Here is a 27,217-nt window from a genome sequence, read left to right on the forward strand (position 1 = left end):
CCATAGTGTAATTTGAAAATAAACATTAGCCTTACAGGTGTTAAATTAATTAAACAAAGATGCTATTAGAGTGAGGTGGTTTTAAAACCTTAGCAGTCTGCTTAAGCAAACCAAAACCTAAACCTAAATGCATCAAGGTTAAGATATCAAAACCTAAGGACAACCAATCACAAACAGCCAACTCAGCTTTTTCAAATAAGGCAAATGCTTAAGTTAGAGCCAATCAAATAATTTCCATGCTTTGCTTCCACCTTTTCCACCCATGGCACACTACTAACCACTTCAGTTTGATACCAGCCCTTGGAATTCATTTTGCTTAAATAAATTCTTAGTATTTTTGAATATGCTTCAATTTATCATTTAGCACAGGTGAAAGTCAACTTCAAACTTTCATATTAGCTATAACCTGAATTAATATAGTATTTTTTGAAAGAATGAACACAATCAAATCTTTATTTTTATAACTGTACAAAGTCATTCAAATGTGTCCAATAGTTTAAAAAAAAAACTATAAATAAGCAACTATATCTGTGCATTGATATAGAGATAGATACTCCAGGTATTTCACTGGGCTAATTAAGGGTCACTCACAGTAATACATTTTTAGTATAAAGTATAGCATGATGTTAAGCCATTTTAGCTTTTGCACATATATGTTGCACTGCTGGCTGAAAATCCAAAAAAAAAAAAAAGGTGAAATATTTCACCAATTTGCATGTCATCCTTGCATAAGGGTCATACTAATTTGCATATCAGTCTAAATTTAGTATATGTGTTGCTGAAACAAGTTCAATACGGCACTTTTTTAAAAAGTGAACTTTTAAATACTTTAAAACAGGGCTACATTATTATTCTGAGTGACTCAGTGGTTAAAGCTCCTTTTCTCTAGAGTATATTTTGCATATTTCTCCTTTCTCCACATAAACATTCAATTATGGAAAACTTTGAATAACAAAATTGCTGGGGAGTCCATTTTTTCCACTTCATCTCTGATAAGCACTGCATATCAGAAGTCTGGAGTTGGCATTTCTGAACCACAGATATGAAATGGCCGTACTGACAATTATTCAATCCTTTGAGAGACAAAGACTTAGTGTCTTATCCTTAATGGGCAAAATTACTGTCCATTTCTAGCTGATGGGAATTCATTTGTCCCAAATCTAAAAAGGTCTGTGAACTCACTCAGGACATAAAAACACATTATAATAGTTTTAAGGTGGTGGAATTCTGAGTTAGGATAAAGTAACGCTTGAAGTTTTTTCTACATCTTAGAATGCACACATCCTGGTATAAAATTCAGACCTCTGGACACAATTATGGTTGACCAGTAGGCTTTTTAGCTGACAAATGACTAGTTGACTTGGAAATCAGTTCTTAAAGCCTCCAGAGAGCAACACACTCATATCCCTGAGCTTCCAACTCCTGGATTTTTCACATAGTTTTAAAAAAAAAACAAAACACCTCAGGTGTATCAAAGCTTTGTGTAATGAAATCTTTCAGAGCAGCCTGAGAAATATAACTTCCCCACCTGGATTCAGTTGTGGGTTGGAGCACATTTAATTTCAAGTCAATAGATTCCCTGCACATCAACACTTAAGGGATTAAAGACAATTCTAGTTTTGTTGCCCTAAATGTATTGTTATTGTTATCAATTCATGCAGCCTTGAAATAAGTTTTCAATAAATCTAAGTTTAACTATTATTTTCTTGCCTATAAATAAAATATAATCATCTTAAAAATCAATGAAGGGAAAACCATCATATCTATTAACCTGGCTCAGATTCCCTCCAGGCCCTTGCTATGAAACACAGTGCCGTGGATCTTTCATTTTATTGAGCTATATCTCTTTGTATGGCAACCAGCAGGCAAAACAAAAAAAATCATATCTAAAAATCAAAGACTACATTTTTTTCTTCTGGAAACCACTGAGGCAGAAGCTGAATATTCTTTTTTGCCTGGAGTTAATTTTTTTCCACTTTAATTTGCAATCAGATGCAATAAAAGAAAAAATAAAATAAGGACATTGCCTCAAGTACCTAGTGGCTTTATTACATCTCTACTGCCAGTCTCCACTTTTTATCACTTCCAAATCCTTTGTTTTTAAAGTCACCTGCACAACCCTGCAATGTTATAAACACCTTTAGTTGTCTTCACCAACTGTCATTTCATACCATCTGCTGTTACAGTCTCAAAAGTAGTAATGCATGGGGGTCAAGGCCACATTCTCTCAGGAAACTAAAAAACAACAGAGCCAAGTCATTTAGTGTTTTTTTTTTTTTTTTTCCTGTCAGCTTTACTACACCCTGGAGTGGACATTTTCTTTGCCTTTCAGTTGTGAACGTTCCTCAAAAGACGTGAACTTCACAATAAGGTAACCATACAAAAACAAGGTTTTATAGACAACCTATTATCAACTAGCAGAAGGGAGTGATTAGTCATCTGCTCCACTTGAAATAGATCCAAAAACTTCAAGCCAGCACTGCAAAAAGAAATGCATTTATCTCAGGATTCTAGAACTAGATGTGAGGGGCATCTGAAGCAACCTTATGAAAAGCTGTAAATAATCTCAAAAGCTGAGCAGCGGGGCGTCAACCAGCTCCCTGACTACCCAAGATACAGTGCTCTCTCCTCCCCCATAGTACCTCACCTTAGATGATCCACACTTTTGGCCTATCTTTGGACTAAAGTCAGAAAGGATCACCTTTTGTTTCTGCTTTTGGTGGCTACTAAATATGATTTATTCAATTAATCTAATTCAACCACTTTGTCCAGTTAGGTTCTCTAAAGTCATAACCGTTTCTTAAAATGAAAGGAGAATTTATCAGCATAGTCTTCTCTCTTTATTTAAAGTCATTACAGATTCACATAAGACTTTTCAACTTTAGGAGACCTAGTTTACCCTCAAGACAGTTCACATGCAATTCCAAGTTTCCCCCACATAAATAAAATACAATTGCCTTAAAAATCAATATTAGTAAACAATCAGAACCATTAACCTATCTCAAAATCCCTTTAGCCACTTGGATGAACCATACAGTGCTGAGTCTTTTGTTTTATTGAGCTGTATAATTCTTTGTATGGCAACCAGCAAGGGAAAAAAATCAAAGACTCGGGTGTTGTGTTCTGGAAATCAGAGAGAAGTGGGAATGTGAAAATAGATTTTGACCTTTTTTTGATAATATTACAAAAATAGATTTTGAGACCCAGGAAACAATGGTTTTGAGCTATTGGAAAGACATTAGCTTGGCCTGGATTCTGTCTTTGACAGTGCTTCATCATGAGCAATTTATAAACCTGGGCATCAGTTTTGAAAATTGTCGGACACATTTCTTTAAGAAAAAAAAAGAAGGAAGAGAAAGAAAAGACTGATTTTAAAAGTGGAATTATATGTCAAATGCAATGAAAAGACAAGACTGATTTAGGCTCAGACCTGTAATAGGTGAGCTGAAATGTAAATACTCATATAAACTTGGTCACTATCACTGCTTAATGGTTACCTATTCTCTCCTTTCCCACTAAAATTTCTTTGTAAGTTTCAATAATGAGGAAGAAATCAGAAACTGCACCTGGACTTTAAATACTTACCATGCTTGTAGAATGTCATAGTATATTATATCTCATTGACAGACTCTAAGAAAATATCCTCCTTATAGTCTGCTGTCTCTTTGAAAAACAAATTCCTCTCCAATTAATGCAATGATAAATAATTTTCTAGCAGTATATCTAACAAGCTATGTACATGTTAACAACATAAATAAAGGCATTATTCTAAAAACCACATAATAACAACTTTGCATAAGAAGAGAAAGGTGTAACTTAGTCATCAGTTATTATAAATACTGAGTAAAAAGCCAGATTTTAGTAAAATTTCAGAAAAATAACCTTGTATTTTTAATATTTGAGCAAAACAGAATTTAAATTATCAGTTTGCTCAATATCCCTAAAGTGCAACATAATAGTTAAGCATTTGGAGAAAAAAACTATATCTGACTTTCACAGGAAGAATGTAATAAGAACAGAATATAAAATATAAATGCTATTTTCATAACTAAAAGCATAAAAATCAACTTTGTTTTAAAGTTCTAAATTCCATTCTATGCCAGAAAACTACAAGTATTAAACGAAAGAAAACAGAAAACACGGTATTCTCTCTACCAGCACCCAGCATATGACGAATTACTCAGTTCACTTGATTTACTGGGATGGTTGGCTTTATTCCTTTGCTGTTGTTCAGTCACAAGGTTGTGTCTGACCTTGTGACCCCATGGACTGCAGCATGCCAGGATTCCCTGTCCTTCACTATCTCCCAAAGTTTTCTCAAGTTCATGTCCATTGAGTCGATGGTGCTGTCCAACCATTTCATCCTCTGCTGCCCTCTTCTCCTTTTGCCTTCAATCTTTCCCAGCACCAGGATCTTTTCCAATGAATTGTCTCTTTGCATCAGGTGGCCAATGTATTTGAGCTTCAGCTTCAGCATCAGTCCTTCTGATGAATATAAAGGGTTGATTTTCTTTAGGAATGACTGCTTTGATCTCCTTACTGTCCAAGGGACTTTCGAGAGTCTTCTCCAGCACCACAATTTGCAAGCATCAATTCTACGGCACTTAGTCTTTTTATGGTCTAACTCACATCCATTCGTGACTACTGGGAAAACCATAGCTTTGATTATATAGACTTTTGTCAACAAAGTGATGTGTTTGCTTTTTAAAATGCTGTCTAGGTTTGTCATAGCTTTCCTCCCAAAAAGCAAGCATCTTCTAATTTCATGGCTGCAGTCACCATTCACAGTGATTTAGGAGCCCAAGAAAAGAAAATCGGTCATCACTTCTACTTTTTTGATTACAGTCCCATCCCAAATAAAGATAATATATAATAAACATTCTATAAATATGTCAATGTTAAAAATAAGTTTATTGCAAAAAAGGGTCACATAAAGTCAGACACAACTTAGCAACTGAACAACAGTCTATAATTTTTAACATCAAGCTATGATTGTGTTACTTCTTTCAGTGTTTCTTTTTTTGTGTAACTAATCTTCACTTTATATAATAAGTTCTCACTTAATTTTTAATCTCTTCATTTCAGTTCAGTTCAATCACTCAGTCGTGTCTGATTCCTTGCAATCCCATGAACTGCAGCACCCCAGGCTTCCCTGTTCATTACCAACTCCCCGAGTTTACCCAAACTCATGTCCATTGAGTCAGTGATGACATCCAACCATCTTATCCTCTGCTGTTCCCTTCTCCTCCTGCCTTCACTCTTTCCCAGCATCAGGGTCTTTTCCAATGAGTCAGTTCTTCACATGAGGTGGCCAAAGTATTGGAGTTTCAGCTTCAACATCAGTCCTTTTGATGAACACTCAGGATTGTTCTCCTTTAGGATGGACTGGTTGGATCTGCTTGCCGTTCAAGGGGCTCTCAGGACTCTTCTCCAACACCACAAATCAAAAGCATCAAACCTTCAGTGATCACCTTTCTTTATAGTCCAACTCTCACATCCATACATGACTACTGGAAAAACCATAGCCTTGACTAGACAGACTTTGGTTGGCCAAGTAATGTCTCTGATTTTTAATATGCTGTCTACGTTGGTCATAACTTTCCTGCCAAGGAGTAAGTGTCTTTTAATTTCATGGCTGCAATCACCATCTGCAGTGATTTTGGAGCCCCCAAAAATAAAGCCTGCCACTGTTTCCACTGTTTCCCCATCTATTTCCCATGAAGTGATGGGACTGGATGCCACGATCTTAGTTGTCTGAATATTGAGCTTTAAGCCACCTTTTTCACTCTCCACTTTCACTTTCATCAAGAGGCTCTTTAGTTCTTCTTCACTTTCTGCCATAAGGGTGGTGTCATCTGCATATCTGAGGTTATTGATATTTCTCCCGGCAATCTTGATTCCAGCTTGTGCTTCTTCTAGCCCAGCATTTCTCATGATGTACTCTGCATATCAGTTAAATAAGCAGGGTGATAATATACAGCCTTGATGTACTCCTTTTCCTATTTGGAACCAGTCTGTTGTTCCATGTCCAGTTCTAACCGTTTCTTCCTGACCTGCATACAGATTTCTCAACAGGCAGGTCAGGTGGTCTGGTATTCCCATCTCCTTCAGCATTTTCCACAGTTCATTGTGATCCACACAGTCAAAGGCTTTGGCATTGTGATCCACAGAGTCAAAGGCTTTGGCATAGTAAATAAAGCAGAAATAGATGTTTTTCTGGAACTCTCTTGTTTTGATGATCCAGAGGATCCAGCAGATGTTGGCAACTTGATCTCTGATTCCTCTACCTTTTCTAAAACCAGCTTGAACATCTGGAAGATCACGGTTCACGTATTGTTGAAGCCTAGCTTGGAGAATTTTGAGCATTACTTTACTAGCGTGTGAGATGAGTGCAACTGTGTGGTAGTTTGAGCATTCTTTAGCATTGCCTTTCTTTGGGATTAGAATGAAAATTGACTTTTTCCAGTCCTGTGGCCACTGCTGAGTTTTCCATATTTGCTGGCATTTTGAGTGCAGCACTTTCACAGCATCATCTTTCAGGATTTGAAATGGCTCAACAGGAATTCCATCACTTCCACTAGCTTTGTTCGTAGTGATGCTTCCTAAGGCCCACTTGACTTCTCATTCCAGGATGTCTGGCTCTAGGTGAGTGATCACACCATCGTGGTTATCTGGGTCGTGAAGATCTTTTTTGTACAGTTCTTCTGTATATTCTTGCCACCTCTTCTTAATATCTTCTGCTTCTGTTAGGTCCATTTCTGTCCTTTTTTGAGCCCATCTTTGCATGAAGTGTTCTCTAATTTGCTTGAAAAAATCTCTAGTCTTTTCCATTCTGTTGTTTTCCTCTGTGTCTTTGCACTGATCACTGAGGAAGGCTTTCTTATCTCTCCTTGCTATTCTTTGGAACTCTGCACTCAAATGGGTATATCTTTCATTTTCTCCTTTGCTTTTTGCTTCTCTTCTTTTCACAGCTATTTATAAGGTCTCCTCAGATAGCCATTCTGCTTGTTTTTTTCAATCATCTACCAAGGCGTAATTATTCCAGACGTCTTATCACTCTTTCCTCCCCTCCTTGTCTTCCATTGTCTTGAGATAAATGATTGGAATCATTTGTCAAAAGGTTGGAATCCTTCCTCGAGGATTTTCTTCAAATTCATGCCTGAGTGGTATATTCTCAAATGCTTTAACTTTGTCTTGCCCTGCCAGATAAATGATCTTGGATAGGTATCTTGGATAAGAAAATCATCTCTGGTTAGCAGTTCTTTTTTCTGTTTTCTTTAAAACAAAACAAAAATTGTGTTTTCTTTATAAAGAATGATAAGAATGTTGATATTAGATTGATTCTCATTCTTTATCTTTTATAATTTACCCTTAAAAATTCACCATCCTGGTGAATTATTTGTAAATTTGTAAATATTTATTTGTAAATTCATTTGTTTTCCTTAATTTTCTTTGGGACTGAATGAGCCTTTTCAATCTAAACATTCAAGTCCTTTTCAACTCAAGAAAATTTTCTTCAATTATCTGTTGAATTTTTTTGTATTAGTCATATTTGTATTGTAATTATGCTGCCTCACCTACGACCCCAAATCATTCTGAGTTACAACAAATCTGCACCTAGGTCTGCAGTTTGACTGTAGTCCAGCTGGTCTTTTCTAGACTCAGCTGGGGCAGGTAGTCCAGATCCTCAGCCTTGGGTAGGGTTCAGATTAACTCCACAGGTCTTTGCCCAGGACAGGTATCTTAAGTAACAATAGCTCTAGTGCATGTACTTCTCTTGGTGGAGAAAAGCAGACATTTTAGAGAGCTGGCAGAAAGTTGGCTGACTTCTGCAGGTCTCAGCTCAGAAACTGGCACATTGTCCAGAGAGCCAAGATCAGAGTCAGTGGAGCAGGAAATAGATTCTGCCATGAAGAGGTGAAGTGAGGAGTATTTCTGAACAACAGTGTAATCTGCCACCTATTGCTTTTTCATATATTCTATTCTCTGTTTCTAGAAGTCCTGCTTTTCACATGTTAGATTTCCTGAACATTGCCTGATCCTAACAGTCATGTTTCTCTGTGGTTTTGCTGATTTATAAGTTAGCTCTTTCCCTTGATCTCCTCAAACACTAATTCTACTCTCAGCAAACATTAGGTTCTTTCTCAGTTCAACTATGAATTTTTTTTCATTTGGAAATCAGTTATAGACTGAATGTTTATGTTCCCCCAGATTCACATGTTGAAGCCAAAACTCCAATGTGATGTTACTAGCAAGAGAGGCCTTTGAGAGGTACTTAGGTTTAAATGAAGTCAATAGGGTAGAGGCCCCAGGATGGGATTAGTGCCCCTAACAGAAGAAACACCAGAGGTTTTTCTCTTCACCATGTGAGGTACAGCAAGAGAAGAAAGCTGTCTGCAAGACAGGAAGAGGGCCCTGACCAAGAACTGAATCTGCTGACAGCTTGATCTTAGATTTCCTATACCCAGAACCATGATAACTAAAAGTTTTCTGTTCAAGTCACCCAGTCTGTGGTATTTCATTTTAGGAACCCAAGCTGATTCAGCCAGTTCTAAAAAAAATCCCTTTTATACTCTAAAGGTATCTCGTTGAGAATCACTACTTTTCTGCTTGATTTCTCTTCCATCTTTTCATGAGTTCTAATTTGACAGAACTCTTTCTATCCTAGTTGTTCTTCTTTCCTCAAGTGACTCAGTCTCCCCAAATTAGTTTGGCTCTTTCTTCTTCTCTACAGGACTGTGTTTTTTCCTCATTCTTACTACAGGTCAGGCTGTTTTGTCTCTCTCAGGGAGTGGCAGTCAGACTGGTTGTAGAAGACTCAAAAGTTTCTGTTTTTATGACCTAGCAGCAGAGCAGAATAAATTGGGGAATTTTTAATTTCTGCTGATACTTGGCAGAGTCCTCACCTCTCCCAAGTCCCTTTGGCAGGCATCATCCAGTTGCAAGACCCGGAGGTGCTCTGGCACACTGCTGTTGTCCTTCAAGGCTCCCAAGTTAGCAGATCTAGCAGCCTCTCCTGACCAAACGCAGTGAGCCGATAGGTGTGCATCCTTCTGAGGAACCTTGAAATGGAGGCTCCTACCCTAGATCCTGAACAAAGGCAAGTCTTCACTCCCTACACTGGTCCCTAAGTGTCTGCTCAATAATACCACAAATCCCGACTAAACAACCTGGCAGCCACTAACAACATGTGACTATAAAGCACTTGAAATATGGCTGGCCTGAGTAAGTGTAAAACATTTAAGTGTAAAACATGAGCAAGTTTTGAAAGGTTAGTACAAAAAAAGGTAAAATATCTTATTAATATTTTTATATTGGTTACATGCTGGAACAATAACATTTCAGATCAGAGTTAAATTATTAAAATTAATTTCTCTTTCTCCTTTTTACTTCTTTTTAATGTGGCTACTAGAAAACTTTAAATTACGTCTATGACTTTAACATGGCTCACTTTATTTTTCAACTCGATAGTGCTGCTATGGAGAGAGGGCTTCCCAGGTAGCTCAGTATTAAAGAACCTGCCTGCCAATGCTGGAGATGCCAGAAATGCGGGTTCAATCCCTGAGTCGGGCAGATCTCCTGGAGTAGGAAATGGCAAGCCACTCCAGTATTCTTGCCTGGAAAGTTCCATGGACAGAGGAGCCTGGCAGGCTACAGTCTATGCGGTTGCAAAGAGTATGACATGACCGAGCACACACACATGCCATGGAGATGAAGGCTCTGTCTGTTCAGTCTCTTGTAAGAGCTTTAGGTATAGATATTTTAATTTTCGCACTCAGTAACTCAGAGTCACATTTGAATTTTGACATTACTTAACCTATTAACTTAGGTACCACCAACATAATGGAATAGGAGGCAAGGGATGTCAGATCAATTTCTTCGCAATGGCTTTGTCTTAAAAATAAGACTAAATCTCATTTTTGTCGATGAGCATTATTCTTAAAATTATTTAGGATATCTATTTTCTCAAATGGACATTTCATCTTCAAAAACAAAATAATGCCTAGAAAAATAATATAAATTGAGAAATTCAGCTTTCAAAATATTTCTAATTAAGAGATATGAATGAAAGATCTTTAACATTCAAACATATTTGAAGTGTTAATAAAGATTTCCTTAAATATTCAGAATGTCCAATCTTCATTTGCACAGACTTATGAAGGCATTTATTAATAATGTATTTAAGATTTATATAATGAAATCTATGTCCAGTGGTGGCTACAAATGTACTCCTAATACTTGGAATGTTTAACTAGTTCATACTAGACCAGAGAATTCCTAAATTTTAGAAGACTGAACAATGTGCATCACATCATTATGGTCTTAAATCATCAATAAAGAAAAATAAAATAACCAGAGCCAATTGGTTTTAATTTTGTTTTCAAAATAGAGTCTTCCAAATTCATAGTAGCTCACAAAAAGAAAAGTAGAGGTTTGCATTAATTACTCAGTAAGTTTTGAGCAGTGAGTGTTTACACAGCTCAATCATCTATAAGCTTTTACTCACTGCATATCATGAGAAATCCATGACCACACACGTACAGATTAACAACACAGACCATTTAAGGAGAGGATCTTGGTCATCATATATCCCTATCTCAGCCTTTTTTTGCCAGCAGTCAAACACTTGGTGATATTTTCAAGCTATGGAGGTCTCTTTCCCTCTCGTTCTGCAAAGTTCTTTCTCAGCTTTACTTCTCCTGAAAAGGACATTACTTCCTAAAACTTGATCCTTCTAACTTTCTCTCAAAAGTTTGCCATCCTTCTGTCCCCCAAACCTACATTTGTGTCTACGTAAACATGTTGGGGTAATGTCAAAATTTAAATGTGATTCTGAGTCACTGAATGTGAAAATTAAAATATCTTTGATTTATGTAATGCATTTTATAGAAAAGACCTGCAATTTTAGGCAGCTACATGTATTATTTTATATCATTGAGAAGACTTATCTTAGTCATGAACTAAAATTTTAAGTACTTACTACTGAAAAAAAATGTTTAATAAGAACTGTGAGAAAAATAAAAATTGTAAGCCATAGTCAACTCTAGAAAGATTTACATGGGCAAATTAAAAATAATGACTTTAAACAAACCCTCACTTCTAAACAAATTGGTAAACACTCTCTTTTTATGCAGATGTTTAGCAGACTACAAAATTCTAAACTATAAGTTTACCAGAGATTTGCTATTATTTCTTATCCATTTATTATTTATTTTAAAAATTAATTAGAATTCACTTTAACTTACAGCTCAGTAATAAAGACTTAACTACTTTGCTCATAAGCTAATGAGGCTGTGATATCCAGGAGCATCTATTCATCTTTGATCCCCAATTTCTATACTGACATATTAAGTACCCCTTCAGTAATAAAATACAAGTTCTGGTATTGCTAAGATATTATATTCCTAGAGGGAGAAATGCGATGAAGCTTTCAGCATTCCTCTCCTACGACTATGTGTGTGTGTGTGTAAGTCCTTTAGTTATGTCCGACTCTTTGTAACCCTATGGACTGTAGCTTGCCAAGCTACTCTGTCCATGGGATTCTCCAGGCAAGAATACTGGACAGGCTTGTCATGCTTTACTCCAGGGGATCTTCCCGACCAAGGGATCAAACCCACGTCTCTTATGCCTCTTGCACTGCCAGGCAGGTTCTTTACCATTAGCGCCACCTGGGAAGCCACTCCTATGACTAGACATTCTATTTTACTGCATGCTCCAATTCTGGGTTCAAATCCCAGCTCTGCAATTTTGCCTCAGCTGTGTTGCATTGGTCAAGTTACTTAATATCTCTCTGAGCTTCAGTTTTCTCATCTTCATAGCAGAGATAATCCCTGTTTAAAATGCTGTGGGATTTAAATGAGTGTTTGAATCATGTAGACTTCAGTCTGTCAACAAAACATGTGTACAACTGAAGTTAGCTAATGCAATGGCCTGTTATAGAGATCACTGGGTCACAATGCTGAATGCACATTCAAAGTAGCAAGTACAGTTCAGTTCAATTCAGTAGCTCAGTTGTGTCTGACTCTTTGTGACCCCATGAACCGCAGCAAGCCAGGCCTCCCTGTGCATCACCACCTCCCGGAGTTTACACAAACTCATGTCCATCGAGTTGGTGATGCATCCAGCCATCTCATCCTCTGTTGTCCCCTTCTCCTCCTGCCCCCAATCCTTCCCAGCATCAGGCTCTTTTCCAATGAGTCAACTCGTTGCATGAGGTGGCCAAAGTACTGGAGTTTCAGCTTCAACATCAGTCCTCCCAATGAACACCCAGGACGGATCTCCTTTAGGATGGACTGGTTGGATATCCTTGCAGTCCAAGGGACTCTCAAGAGTCTACTCCAACACCACAGTTCAAAAGCATCAATTCTTCGGCGCTCAGCTTTCTTCACAGTCCAACTCTCACATCCATACATGACCACTGGAAAAACCATAGCCTTGACTAGACGGACTTTTGTTGGCAAAGTAATATCTCTGCCTTTTAATATGCTATCTAGGTTGGTCATAACTTTCCTGCCAAGGAGTAAGCGTATTTTAATTTCATGGCTGCAGTCACCATCTGCAGTGATTTTGGAGCCCAAAAAAATAAAGTCTGTGACTGTTGCCACTGTTTCCCCATCTATTTCCCATGAAGTGATGGGACCAGATGCCATGATCTTAGTTTTCTGGATGTTGAGCTTTAAGCCAACTTTTTCACTCTCCTCTTTCACTTTCATCAAGAGGCTTTTTAGTTCCTCTTCACTTTCTGCCATAAAGGTGGTGTCATCTGCATATCTGAGGTTATTGATATTTCTCCCAGCAATCTTGATTCCAGCTTGGGCTTCCTCCAGCCCAGCATTTCACATGATGTACTCTGCATATAAGGTAAATAAGCAGGGTGACAATATACAGCCTTGACATACTCCTTTTCCTATTTGGAACCAGTCTGTTGTTCCATGTCCATTTCTAACTCTTGCTTCCTGACTTGCATACAGATTTCTCAAGAGGCAGGTCAGGTGGTCTGGTATTCCCATCTCTTTCAGCATTTTCCACAGTTTATTGTGATCCACACAGTCAAAGGCTTTGACATAGTCAATAAAGCAGAAATAGATGTTTTTCTGGAACTCTCTTGCTTTTTCGATGATCCAGCGGATGTTGGCAATTTGATCTCTGATTCCTCTACCTTTTCTAGAACCAGCTTGAACATCTGGAAGGTCATGGTTCACATATTGCTGAAGCTTGGCTTGGAGAATTTTGAGCATTACTTTACTAGCATGTGAGATGAGTGCAACTGTGCAGTAGTTTAAGCATTCTTTGGCATTGCCTTTCTTTCGGATTGGAATGAAAACTGACCTTTTCCAGTCCTGTGGCCACTGCTGAGTTTTCCATATTTGCTGGCATTTTGAGTGCAGCACTTTCACAGCATCATCTCGCAGGATTTGAAATAGCTCAACTGGAATTCCATCACCTCCACTAGCTTTGTTCATAGTGATGCTTCCTAAGGCCCACTTGACTTCACATTCCAGGATGCCTGGCTCTAGGTGAGTGATCACATCGTGATTATCTGGGTCATGAAGATCTTTTTTGTACAGTTCTTCTGTGTATTCTTGCCACCTCTTCTTAATATCTTCTGCTTCTGTTAAGTCCATACCATTTCTGTCCTATATTGAGCCCATCTTTGCATCAAAAGTTCCCTTGGTATCTCTAAGATGGACTGGAATGGGTGAATTTAACTCAGATGACCATTATATCTACTATTGTGGGCAGGAATCCCTTAGAAGAAATGGAGTAGCCATTATGGTCAACAAAAGAGTCCGAAATGCAGTACTTGGATGCAATCTCAAAAATGACTGAATGATCTCTGTTCGTTTCCAAGGCAAACCATTCAATATCACGGTAATCAAGTCTATGCCCCGACCAGTAACGCTGAAGAAGGTGAGGTTGAATGGTTCTTTGAAGACCTACAGTACCTTCTAGAACTAACACCCCAAAAAGATGTCCTTTTCATTATAGGGTCTGGAACACAAAACAGGAAGTCAAGAAACACCTGGAGTAACAGGCAAATTTGGCCTTGGAGTACAGAATGAAGCAGGGCAAAGGCTAATAGAGTTCTGACAAGAGAATGCACTGGGCATACCAAACACCCTCTTCCAACAACAGAAGAGAAGACTCTACACATGGACATCACCAAATGGTCAGCACTGTAATCAGATTGATTATATTCTTTGCAGCCAAAGATGGAGAAGCTCTATACAGTCAGCAAAAGCAAGACCAGGAGCTGATTGTGGCTCAGATCATGAACTGCTGCTGCTAAGTCGCCCCAATTGTGTCCGACTCTGTGCGACCCCATAGACGGCAGCCCACCAGGCTCCGCCATCCCTGGGATTCTCCAGGCAAGAATACTGGAGTGGGTTGCCATTTCCTTCTCCAGTGCATGAAACGGAAAGTGAAAGTGAAGTCGCTCAGTCGTGTCCGACTCTTAGCGACCCCATGGACTGTAGCCTACCAGGCTCCTCCGTCCATGGGATTTTCCAAGCAAGAGTACTGGAGTGGGGTGCCATTGCCTTCTCCGAGATTATGAACTCCTTATTGCCAAATTCAGACTTAAATTGAAGAAAGTAGGGAAAACTACTAGACCATTCAGGTATGACCTAAATCAAATCCCTTATGATTATACAGTGGAAGTGACAAATAGATTTAAGGGACTAGATCTGATAGACAGAGTGCCTGATGAACTATGGACAGAGGTTCATGACATTGTCTAGGAGACAGGGAGCAAGACCATCCCCATGGAAAAGAAATGCAAAAAAGCAAAATAGCTGTCTGAGGAGGCCTTACAAATAGCTGTGAAAAGAGGAGAAGCAAAAAGCAAAGGAGAAAAGGAAAGATATTCCCATTTGAATGCAGAGTTCCAAAGAATAGCAAGGAGAGATAAGAAAGCCTTCCTCAGTGATCAGTGCAAAGAAATAGAGGAAAACAACAGAATGAGAAAGACTAGAGATCTCTTCAAGAAAATTAGAGATACCAAGGGAAAGTAGCAAGGGAGGTGTTTAAAAACAGGGATGCCTCGTCCCCTACCTAGACCAATGAAATTAGGGGTTTTGGGTGTGAGGCCCAAGATTTCATATTTCATAGGACTCTAAAGCCAGAACACCCTTTAAAATAGTAAGAGTGAGAACAGTTATTTTTTGAGTGCTTATTATGTGTCAAGCTCTTCCTTAATCACTTAACTTACACACAGGAAGAGGGGTGATGCACATAACATAGTTCTATAAGTAGTCATAAATGTGACCTTCTTCAGTGAATGAGCCCCATCAAGATTAAGCTGGTGATGTGCTCTTTAAAAGGAGTTCTGAAGACTTTGTTCCTTTAAAGGTAGGAGCCAGGAGCTCCAAGAGGAGAACGTAAAATCCACAACCCACATGTGATATATGGGCCTGGGAGTCTAGCTTCCTATGTGGAGCTTTCCTAGCTCTCATAGTTTGTGGATGAAAAGCTTAAATTTGGGCACAGAAAAAGAGAGGAACAGACTGTTCACCAAATGAAGAACTAGACTCCTCCTTGATTTTCTTTCCCAAACTGCCCACACTTGCCCCTTTTCCATATTAGATGGATTTATAAACATAAACATTAATGTATATAATATATACATTATATATTAATGGTACTATAAAGTAAATATAAAAGCCCAATGGTTACCCGGCTATTAAGTCTTGCACAGACTTTAGTGTGGATACTTTGGGAAGAAATACTAATTCAAAAATTAACTTATAAACACAACTAAAAAATTAATTTATTATAAAAATTAATATAAACTATGACATAGTAGAAAATATATTCTAATATTTGTGATACATGGTAAGTGAAAAAAGCAAGCTATAAAACAATATGAACATTATGATGATCCTGTTTCTGCAAAAAATATTATTTTCTATTAATATTGTATACAGATGCAGTCATATATATTCAGACCAAAATATTATCAGCCAGGCATACACATTACAACTATACCATTAACATCATTTTTGATACTAATTCAATATTAACAAGATTTCTTTAAATAAAATATGATATTGAAATGATCTTTCCATGACATAGAAAGACCAAAATCAAGGCTATCATAAGTTTTTCCAAACAACTACAGGACCAAGATGTCCATGTTATCTTGAAAGCTTCTTTATTTGCATAAAAGCATAATGTGTCACATTTCTACATTTTATTGAACTTCTATTTAAAATATATATAATCCAGATGTTCCTTGATTTCAGAAAGCAATTTTTTCTTAAATCTGAACTTATTTCCATTACAAGAGATTCATCTTTTTAATAAAAAAACAGAGCAATGTTCTTTAAAAGCATGAATTATCTGTGAATTTATGATTTTATTAAAATGATTTATTTAACTCATCAGATGTTCCTTTAATATAAATTATATTAGGTGTCCACATTATTTGCTTCTAAAATATAATGACTAGGTTTATGCCCAATAATTTGGGAGAAGGTCATTTCCCCAATGCCCAAAGAGTGGCACCCAACCTGTACTGTTTCTACTGACCAAGGAAAAGGAATGCCATTGCAGGCAATGCCTCCTCCATCTCCCTTCAGAGCTCAAGAGTTGTAGTTTCTTACTCAGAAGTTTTAGACATCAACTTTAACTGTGGATCCAATTTCTAAATATCTCTTTCCTAATGAGTATATGTACTTTTAACTCATTTAAACTTTTTAAGTAAATGTGGGAAATGTTATTATAAAATGGTGAATTAAAATAAATGGCATTTTTTCTTAATACTTCCAATGCATTTTAGAAAGCTCACTCCAGTAGATTTGATGTTAATAACAAGGACAACAGGGAGATAATTCGGGAGTCTATTGAAACAGCTCGTGCCAGACATGATAAAAACCTTAACTCCAGCAAGAGCTGAGAAACTAGGGGGAAGAGCAGGGGATGGAGACCATGACAGACACCCAGCAGCCATTTTCTTACCTTCCTTCCTTCTTGGCAGAGCCCACCTCTAATTACAGAGGCTTAGAAGGACAGACAGGCAAAGAGCCTCAGTGCTGTGACCCAATCCTGACCAAGGGACCTGAGGGAGAGTTGATGATGGGTGTGTGTGTGTGTGTGTGTGTGTGTGTGTGTGTGTGTGTGTATTGAGTGGAGGATAGGGAGGAATTCTTAAGGGGAGGTTTTTCCACCCTGAAAAAGATATGGAGAATTTCAAGAAATAACTGTATCCCTTGGCCTCTAGATACAGTTATGTGAAGGGTGATGCCTACTGCTATATGCAACCCAGCAAAGAAGACCAAAGACAGTGCAGAAAAGCCATGCTAGAGCTCAGACAGCTGCAGACTATCTAGACTGCTAAACTATAGCTGGAAATAGCTTCACTCCAGTATCTCTGTTGGGTGAAATTCCAAAGTCTTTGATGTTTAAATAACATTTAGTCAGATTACTGTTATATAAACACAGAAGAGTGTACAGATTAAGCATGATATTCAGTAGGTGGAATCTACAGTACTCAATCAATGACATTATAGATGATGAGGAAAAGAAAGAAGTTGCAGATTGACTCCCAGGAAACCTAGGTTGAAGGGCTCAGAGTGACATGATCTATGAAATTAAAAAATGGAAATACAGGAAAAGTAAAGATGGCAGAAGAGTTGGGAACAATTAATGAAATTTGGGACATGTTGGGACATGTTATTATTTGTGTTTATCTGGGACATTCATATAAACAGTAGGCGATGGGTTGTAGTCCCAGAGCTCAAACATTAAGCAAATGGAAGATATAGAGTAGATAAGATTTGGTATTTGGTGGGCTCTAGTCTATTTAATCAACAACCACTGTATCATCAAAAGAGCAAGAGATTTCCAGAAAAACATCTACTTCTGCTTTATTGACTATGCCAAAACCTTTGACGGTACAGACCACAACAAACTCTGGAAAATTCTGAAAGAGATGGGAATACCAGACCACCCGACCTGCCTCTTGAGAAATCTGTATGCAGGTCAGGAAGCAACAGTTAGAACTGGACATGGAACAACAGACTGGTTCCTAATAGGAAAAGGAGTACGTCAAGGTTATATATTGTCACCCTGCTTATTTAACTTATATGCAGAGTACATCATGAGAAACGCTGGGCTGGATGAAGAACAAGCTCGAATCAAGACTGCCAAGAGAAATATAAATAACCTCAGATATGCAAATGACACCACCCTTATGGCAGAAAGTGAAGAATTAAAGAGCCTCTTGATAAAAGTGAAAGAAGAGAGTGAAAAAGTTGGCTTAAAGCTCAACATTCAGAAAACTAAGATCATGGCATCTGGTCCCATCACTTCATGGGAAATAGATGGGGAAACAGTGGCAACAGTGACAGACTTTATTTTGGGGGGCTTCAAAATCACTGTAGATGGTGACTGCAACCATGAAATTAAAAGACACTTGCTTCTTGGAAGAAAAGCTATGACCAAACTAGACAGCATGTTAAAAAGCAGAGACATTACTTTGCCAACAAAGGTCCATCTAGTCAAGGCTATGGTTTTTCCAGTGGTCATGTATGGATGTGAGAGTTAGACTATAAAGAAAGCTGAGCACCGAAGAATTGATGCTTTTGAACTGTGGTGTTGGAGAAGATTCTTGAGAGTCCCTTAGACTGCAAGGAGATCCAACCAGTCCATCCTAAAGGAAATCAGTCCTAATATTCATTGGAAGGACTGATGCTGAAGCTGAAACTCCAATACTTTGACCATCTGATGTGAAGAACTGACTCACTGGAAAAGACCCTGATGCTGGGAAAGACTGAAGGCAGGAGGAGAAGGGGCAACAGAGGATGAGATGGTTGGATGGCATCACCGACTCAATGGACCTGAGTTTGAGTAAACTCTGGGAGCTGGCAATGGACAGGGAGGCCTGGCGTGCTGCAGTCCATGGGGTTGCAAAGAGTCAGGCACGATTGAGTGACTGAACTGAACTGAGCTATTTATCTAAATTTCTAGCATGGATTTCTCTCTTAATCCTGCCTCATATATCTAAATGTCTAAAGTAAGTCACTTTCTAGAAATTTCATAGCTACCTTAAACTCAAATGACCCCATCTAAACACTAAATTTCCCCCCACCCCCTGCTCTCTTTCCATTCCTGTACATAATATATAAGTATACGACAGGAATGCATAATATGCAAAAAGGCCAACGGGTCAAGGAACTGTTTTAAAAGCAGACAGAGGAAGAAGTTCTCATGAAGAAACAAAGCAAAAACAAGAAAGACTGAAATCAACTCAGAAAAGTTTAGTAAAAGCAAAAGAATAGAGTTTGTAGAGGAAATGGTCAATGTCATAAAATGCCATCAACATAGTGAGTCAATGAAATACAGGCTTATAATGTCCTAAAAGGGTCAGCCACTTGTCCAAAACAGAGACATTCAGTCATCAAAAGCCATTTAGATAAATTCCCAAGTCTCCTGCAAATGTTATCATATTTTCATAATTTAAAAAATTAAAATTAAAAAAGCCATTTAGACAAGGATATTATTCACAGAAAACTACTTTCTAATATTAAACACCACAAATATACTGTATAATTGCACATTTAGTGTTTTAGATACTTTAACTGAAAAGGTTTGAGGTGATTTTTAAGTGAAAGTGTGAAATCAGAACTCAGAATCTCTTTTTTAAAATATCCAAAATACTTGAAAATTATAGCTTAAAGTTGTGTGGGATCAGCAGCAGCAACTAAAATTTAGAGGGATTATAAAAATCACCAAAAATCTGAAAAAGAGAGGGCAGAACAGAAACAAAAATATTCCAGTGAGGTTGGTGCAACTCCTAACCCATATGCACATCCTGGAGGTAATGCCAGAAAAACAAAGTGAGTCAACACAACTTCACTGACAGCCCCACATTTTAGAAGCATATATATATCAAAAGAATAAGTAGGCAACTCAGAAAAGTCTCAAGAATGGGAGACCCCTCCTAAGATTCCAAGATCACAATAGAAGTAGTTACCAGGGTCTTAGTATTTTTGGTCTCTATTTTCTTCTTTGTAGGCAGGAATCAGAGTAGTAGAACAGGACAGCAAAGTGACTGCAAAGAGCCAAAGCTATTTATCCTTAGCGGTTAGACAAGATTTCACCGAACTCAAAAGAGGAGATAAATAAGACAAGATCTTGTGAGAGGAGAGGAAGGTATGGAGCCAGGTACAAGGTCTAGCGGAAATCTCCCCAACTATGAAGTTAACCACAGGATCCAAACTTGTAGGTATTCATGCATGTTCCTTCTTCTGACCTGGCATAATATTAGCAATCCAGGTAAACAGAGATAGCTATAATTCAGGATTAAATATAGGCTCAGAGCTCAATGCCCAATCAAGAGAATAATCTCAAGCCCTATCAAATCTTATCTCCCCTTCCTCACCCTGATTGAAAGAGATACACCTCCACTAACTTGAGCAAATCCTGCTGCAGGTCATTTAACAGGAGAGGCCCAGCCTAATTTCAGTTTGGACATACTCTAACCTGCAACCTGAGCGTCAGCCTCACCCTAGTTCTAATTCTGTGTGCACGAGTGCATGCTCTTTCTAGTTCAGCATTAGTTCTCTCATTTGTAAAATAAGAATCATTTGGGGAAACATTAATTCCACCAACTTCTTCCATGAAATTGCTTAAGGATTAAATAAAATAATTTACATAAATATGTGAACTCTGCAAAGTCTACAGCATTGGTACAAAAATCTGTTGTCATTATTCTGTATTTGACAAATATGTTTACATCTTTTTTCTAGGCTATGTCCTATAAAGCCACAGTACAGTGCTAAACTGCCCTCACACACTGATTTCCCTTCACCTGCTGAAGGTCTGTCAAAATATTTTGAATGCACCCGTTGAATGGACATTCAAGGTGCATTGCTGTTTTCACTGATATCTTTTCACCCTCAGAAACCTCTGTCTTAGGTAAGATTGTATTTTAAAATTGGTTTCTTAATGAAGTTTAACTGGACATTGTAGGCATCATCAGATTTTAACAAAAGTTCACTGCTGACTTTGCAATTTTTTCATTTCCTGTTAAATATATTGAATTTATAATTTGTCCAACTTACCTAGAAACAATACTGCCCTCAGTCCCTGGGTAATTGGGTAGATATTTATTGTAACATCTCATACTCCCCCTGTAAACACCTGATATTAGTAGTTATTCATAACTGTAGCTTGGCATGTTCATGAAATTAAACAAAGTAATTAATTTAGTTTCAGGCATAAAACAAGGAAATATGCAGGGCTACTGAAGCAACATGCACATGCGAAAATTCAGAATTATTGCAATAACAAAAAATGTGTAGCCTGCAGTAATAAAGTGATTTTTAAATTATTTTGTCAAAGAAATGCATTTAATTTATCATTAATAGCCTTAAAGATATAATTTTTAATATTTTCCCCTTACATTATCAGGCTACTTTCCAAATATAGTGACTACAATTATTCTGTCAGTAAGATCCCAAACTAAGCTACTACACATGAGATGCATTATTTCTTATGTTTGAAAGTACCTTTATTCCACCAAGGTAAAACATCTGACAAGATAATATCATTCAAAACAACTTGTTATTGAGAGTAGACATCATGGGAGAAAAATCATGTATATAATCAAAGCTAAAGTGTTAGGAGTGAGAAAGGGAAAAGCTTCTCTATTCTCAAAATGTCACCAAGTTTAGGCATCTGACCTGGTATTTTGGTTAACCCATCAACAAAAAGACAATGCAATGTGCTTCAAAATATAATACTAACTGGCATGGATGGAAAATGAAGCATTTTAGTCAACCTGCATGCAGTCATTATATACACCACACCTGGATTTCCAATTCTCAGATGATTAGAATGTAATGAAAAAAATTATAACACTATAACCCACACTTCCCTGGTGGCTTCCCTGGTGGCTCAGTGGTAAAGAATTTGCCTGTAACGCAAGAGACCTGGGTTCAATCCATAGGTTGGGAAGTTCCCCTGGGGGAGGAAATGGAAACTCACTCCGGTGTTCTGGCCTGGAGAACCCCATGGACAGGGGTGCCTGGCGGGCTGCAGTTCATGGGGTTGAAAAGAATCAGATACGACTGAGTGCATACACACACATAACCCACACTGAAAGTGAAGTGAAAGTCGCTTAGTCATGTCCGATTCTTTGCAATCCCATAAACTATAGCCCACCAGGTTCCTCTGTCCATGGAATTCTCCAGGCAGGAATACTGGAGTGGGTAGCCATTCCCTTCTCCAAGGAATCTTCCCAACCCAGAGATCGAACACAGGTCTCCAACACTGCATGCGGATTCTTTACCCACACTGGATAGAAGCTATTTTTTCAAAATTCCAAACTTTATGTAGAATCTTGCCATATCATATGATCATGAATTACACTGAAGCTACAGAAGAATCCCAGCTAAAGTATGCATATTGGTAGAAGGTTGGGCAGCAGAGCATTGAATATATTTCAAAACTAAAATGTGATTAAAATTATACATGAAGAAACAATTCCCCATTGAAAAAAATGAACAAATTAAAGGCAAATAACTAACAAGATTTATTTATCAGCTATTGAAATGTTATTTGTTAGTAAAGCATTGATTTATGCCTTGCAAGCTTTGTACACTTAATATAAACATTTTGTAATAAAAAGACAGAAAGAAAGAAGAGTGTTAAGGAAAAAAGGAAAGAAATAAGACAGCGAGGGAGGGAGGAACAGAAGGAAAAAATCAGGCAAACCAGGAGTGAAGTACAGGGACCACATTTTTGTAACATCAGTTTTTTCTCATACCTTCAAAAAATCATTTTCCATCATGTTAAATAAGAGAGAGAAAAAAATCTCACCACAACCTACAAGTTTTAATTCAGGAACATCAAAAGGGCTAGTCATTTTAAATGCCATATTTAGTAAAGGGGAGAAAACAGAGAATCTTGCTAAATACAGTTATTGAAAGGGGAAGAAAGAAAAAGTCACGTGAGGATTAAGGTGACTCTACCTTTAGAAATCTCCCACTGGTGGTTACCACTTTTCTGTCTCTGTCTTTCTCAACTTCCCCACCTCATAGGTTAATATTTTCCCCTTTATTTTGCCAAACCTGACCAATCCTTTTGTTTGTTCATTTAAAACTCAGATATCCTTGAGGGCTGGTGATACTGTTTCCATGCTAAAGACCTGAAGAATTACGTTGCCCCACTGTCATTGGGAACAGCGGCTAAGAGCCAGTCTAAGTCACTGAAAGGAGGTTGCTCCTCAGCCTTCTGTCTTCACAGCTGTGTTTAGCTTTCTTATCTCATTTCTGCTGAACTGAAGCTGCCACATGGGCAGAAAAGTCTTTCTTATATTTTCCTTTGACTCTATCAATAATGAAAGTTTTTCAGAACCCATAGCTCAAAAAATTGTTTACCTCCACCACTTCTAAACACAGACACACAAACAAGCTTTTAAAATGAACAAAGAAACAAACAGACACCAATGACAAACATTAGTAGTTTTTCTAGCTTTGTAAAATTATCCTAAAGCTCAAAATCTTGAAATTTTCAGTTTGTTTTTAATGACAGCCAAAAGCCTATCTCTCTCTTTTTTTTTTCTGAGTCTGTTGTTGTGGCTATTGTTCTTGTTTGCTTGGTTTAGTTTGATTTTTACCATTAAGGACTCTTCATTGAGAATTGAAAGCAAAATTCACCAATATTATTTCTTTTCTACTATTGTATTCTGCTGTATTAACCTGACTAGGTTATTTGGTTATGCCATAAGGATATTTTCTGTTTAAATCAAGTACCAAAATACCTGGAAATGCGGTAAAGGACACATTACTAAACCAAAGCAGATTCGGATCTGCCAGTAGGAAGCAAGCTTGCTGAGCTGATGTTCCATTTGCAGAGTGCTACTAACAAATCTTACTCTCTGAAGTTTCCCAAGTTTCCAAAAGGAAGAGAACCAGAACTCCTGCTATAACTGAAACTTCCAAATGTCTTCCTCACTTCATGTTTTATCAGTGTCACTTCCAGATTTGGGGATTTAACTGCCAATACTACATCCAACCACTTCAACGATAACCTAAAGATGATGACTGAAAATTAAAACTAGCTTTATCTTACAAAATTGTTCAAAAATCACCAAGAAAATCAGTCTTGCTCTGTATTTACAGACAGATAGATAATGGTTTTCAATTAACAAATTTATCAGAAAAAGGAGACTTGATACTGATTCATAAGATACTGGCTTACAGGAACCACTAAAATACTGAAACAGCCAAAATCATCTATTTATTTTGTCTCACAAATTAAACTTATCATTTAACTTATTTCTATCTCCATTCCTCATATTATAAAGTGGTTAGAAAAGCTAATGTTCTTCACCATGCTAACAAAGACTATAAAAATCATTAGATAATAAGAATATCTTTATAAAATGTAACAGTAAATCAGTCAAGCTAAGTAACTTTCTATTTGTATTCATTTCTAAAGATAGGTTTTGAGGAATTCTAATTGAAGATATCTGTTCCTCTAGTCTTTTCCTATAGTACCTAATATGCATTTTGTTATTATGATCTTGCTAAGAGTTCTGAGTATGTTTATCTCTTTAGATTCTCAATTACAAATCAGATTTATTGCATATTTTTATTTTGTCATATTCTATGTTTTGGCCACAGCTGGGAGCTAGGTTGGGGAAAAAAGGAAATTGAGAGAAGGAAAATAATGGGGATAACTTTTATAGGATATTAAAGGATGAGTTTATTTCCTTACAGGGAATGTGTGTAAATAAATTGAAATGACACCATTTCACAGAATTAAAAGTAAAACTTGATTTACTGAAAAAGAATGAGAATATAGACAACACAGGGTGTTATATAACATGTCTGTTACATGAGTATCTTATTACCCTATATATTGTATTCATAAGATTGCAATATCATGGAATCATCAGAAGCAGTTCCTAAGTGAGGAAGTACCTTCTTTCTCTCATTTAAAAGGAGGGCATAAGCTGCAGGCACCCTGTAACATTGTCAGAATATTCTGTGTGACCATTTCTTAGGCTCTCCCTTTCTAACTGACTAGAGCCAATGTCTGTAATGGAACAGAGCTATCTAACAAGTTCTTAACTGGAAAAGACACAACAACCTTTTCTGATGGAAAACCCTGATTCCAGTTTGTACACAGACTCCCTTCTGTATATTGTCTATTTGAATGGTGGTGTCTCCCCTTAACTGCAAGGAAACAAATAAGGTTCCTGCACAGGTTTAATTTGGCATCGAGCTCCCACTTGGTCCCCTGTGCTTGTTTATTGCTCATCTGCAGCTGTTACTTCCTTTGCTCTGCCTGCTGCTTCCTCCACAACCTGCTGGCTTTCACTGCTCTTGATTTTCCCCTTCAGTGTGTGTGCCCCATTTTCACTGATGAACTTATCCTTACTCTGCTGAGTAGCTAAAAAAAATACTTTCTTCTTAACATATTTTTTAATAAGATGTTCCAAAAAGAGTCCCTGAGATTTCCTTTCAATCATTACTTTTTAATGAGTAAAAGAAAAACCAAATAAAATGTCAATATGCCTAGTGTTGCAAAGTTGATGAGATTTTCTTAAGCAAAATTTAAAGATGCCTTTTTAAAAATTCATATTTATTTATTTTTGGCTATGCTGGGTCTTCATTGCTGCACACAGGCTTTCTCTACTTGCATAGAGTGGGGGCTACTCATTGTTGCAGTGTGCGGGCTTCTCATTGCAGTGGCTTCTCTTGTTGCAGATTTCTAGGCGCACAGGCTGCATAGTTGTGGTGTGCGGGCTCTAGAATGCATGGGCTTCAGTAGTTGCAGCTCACACTTAACTTTTTCTCCTTTAGTTCTTTTTTTGCTATGGCTCAAGACTCATAACAAAATACTAAATGATAACTGATTTTCATAATGGTCTCTCTGGAAAAGCAGCAACAAGTGCAGCAAATTGCACTCAGATTGCTCAAATTTTACAAACTAAGAAGATTAAGAACAACATCTTTAAAACACTTCATCAGGTCTCAGCATGAGGTAGCAGGCAAAGTCAAGTGGTACCATTCTTTCTTAATATTGAAATTCTCAAATGATCATGTGCTATTTTTCCACTCCAACACAGATTCTTCCTATCTTCTTTCAAACTCCAATTTGATTATTCTTGAGTTTATTTCTGAAATCTCACTTCCTTATGTATTCATTAATTCATTTATTCATTCCACAGTTACTTGATAGATATGTACTGGGTCCCTGCGGCCAGACACAGAACTTCAAAGGAAAAAAGTGGGGGGAGACACTGAATCTAGACTTGGAAGACAAGAGTTCACTGAGAAGCAGATACCAGGCTGCCTGCCCATCCTCACACCACTCTGTAGATCAGCCTGGCATGCATAATATAAAATATAGGTTTATTACCTTGGGCCATCTAATTATGTAAAGAAACAGATTCCATAAATGACATAACAGGTAAGCATGTACCCAGAGTACCTGGGTTCAAATCTCAGTTTTGCAGCTGTTAGCCATATGACCTCCATGACTCTCCATGGAGATGAAATGAGATGATAATAGTAACTAGTAACTTCATATTTGATATTGTTATTACTATAACATAGTTGTTATAGCAATCTCATAGTTGTTATCGTTTAGTCACTCAGTCATATCTGACTCCTAGTGACTCCATGGACTGTATCCCGCCAGGCTCCTCCGTCCATGAGGATTTTGCAGGCAAGAATACTGGAGTGGGTTGCCACTTCCTGCTCCAGGGGACCTTCCCAACCCAGGGATCAAACCCACATCTCCTGCATTGTAGATGGATTCTTTACCACTGGGCCACCAGGAAAGCTCCGATTGGGAAAGTAGCTGAGTCATAGTCAAAGCACAACATGAGAAGGGATCCCTGGACCCCTGCTGATCACTCAGCTCCACAGCTAAACCAGAGTCATCTTCCTGTCTCTGAACTGTGATCCAGTCACCAAGCATCTGAGCATGCTCTTTGTCCCATACTATTCAGGGCCCTGCTGTTGTCGATTTCCCTGAGCCATAACCAAGTGGCAAGATTCCTGTCTTTCTTATTTCCAGGTATATCTTAACATTAAGCCACCGCAATGTATGGAAATTTCTTTCAACTTAAATAGACTCCTCTAAATCATAAGGAGTTGTTGTGCATAGAGAAAATTCAAAAGAAAACTTTCAATCCTTCCTGGACATCGGAATCACCTGGACTGATTTTTTTTAATGTATGGCCTGTACCCTACCA

General features: G+C 37.7%; 1 long non-coding RNA gene and 1 pseudogene across 1 annotated transcript in view; both read right to left on the reverse strand.

Annotated features, from left to right (window-relative positions):
- Positions 1-27,217, reverse strand: part of LOC145512757 (uncharacterized) — a 347,069-nt gene that overhangs the window by 266,976 nt on the left and 52,876 nt on the right. The window lies entirely within an intron of this gene.
- On the reverse strand, positions 688-787 carry LOC145515950 (U6 spliceosomal RNA; annotated as a pseudogene).

This window comes from Giraffa tippelskirchi, chromosome 7, assembly GCF_054371585.1.
Source record: "Giraffa tippelskirchi isolate mGirTip1 chromosome 7, T2T-mGirTip1v1.2.pri, whole genome shotgun sequence".
Lineage (NCBI taxonomy): Eukaryota > Metazoa > Chordata > Mammalia > Artiodactyla > Giraffidae > Giraffa > Giraffa tippelskirchi.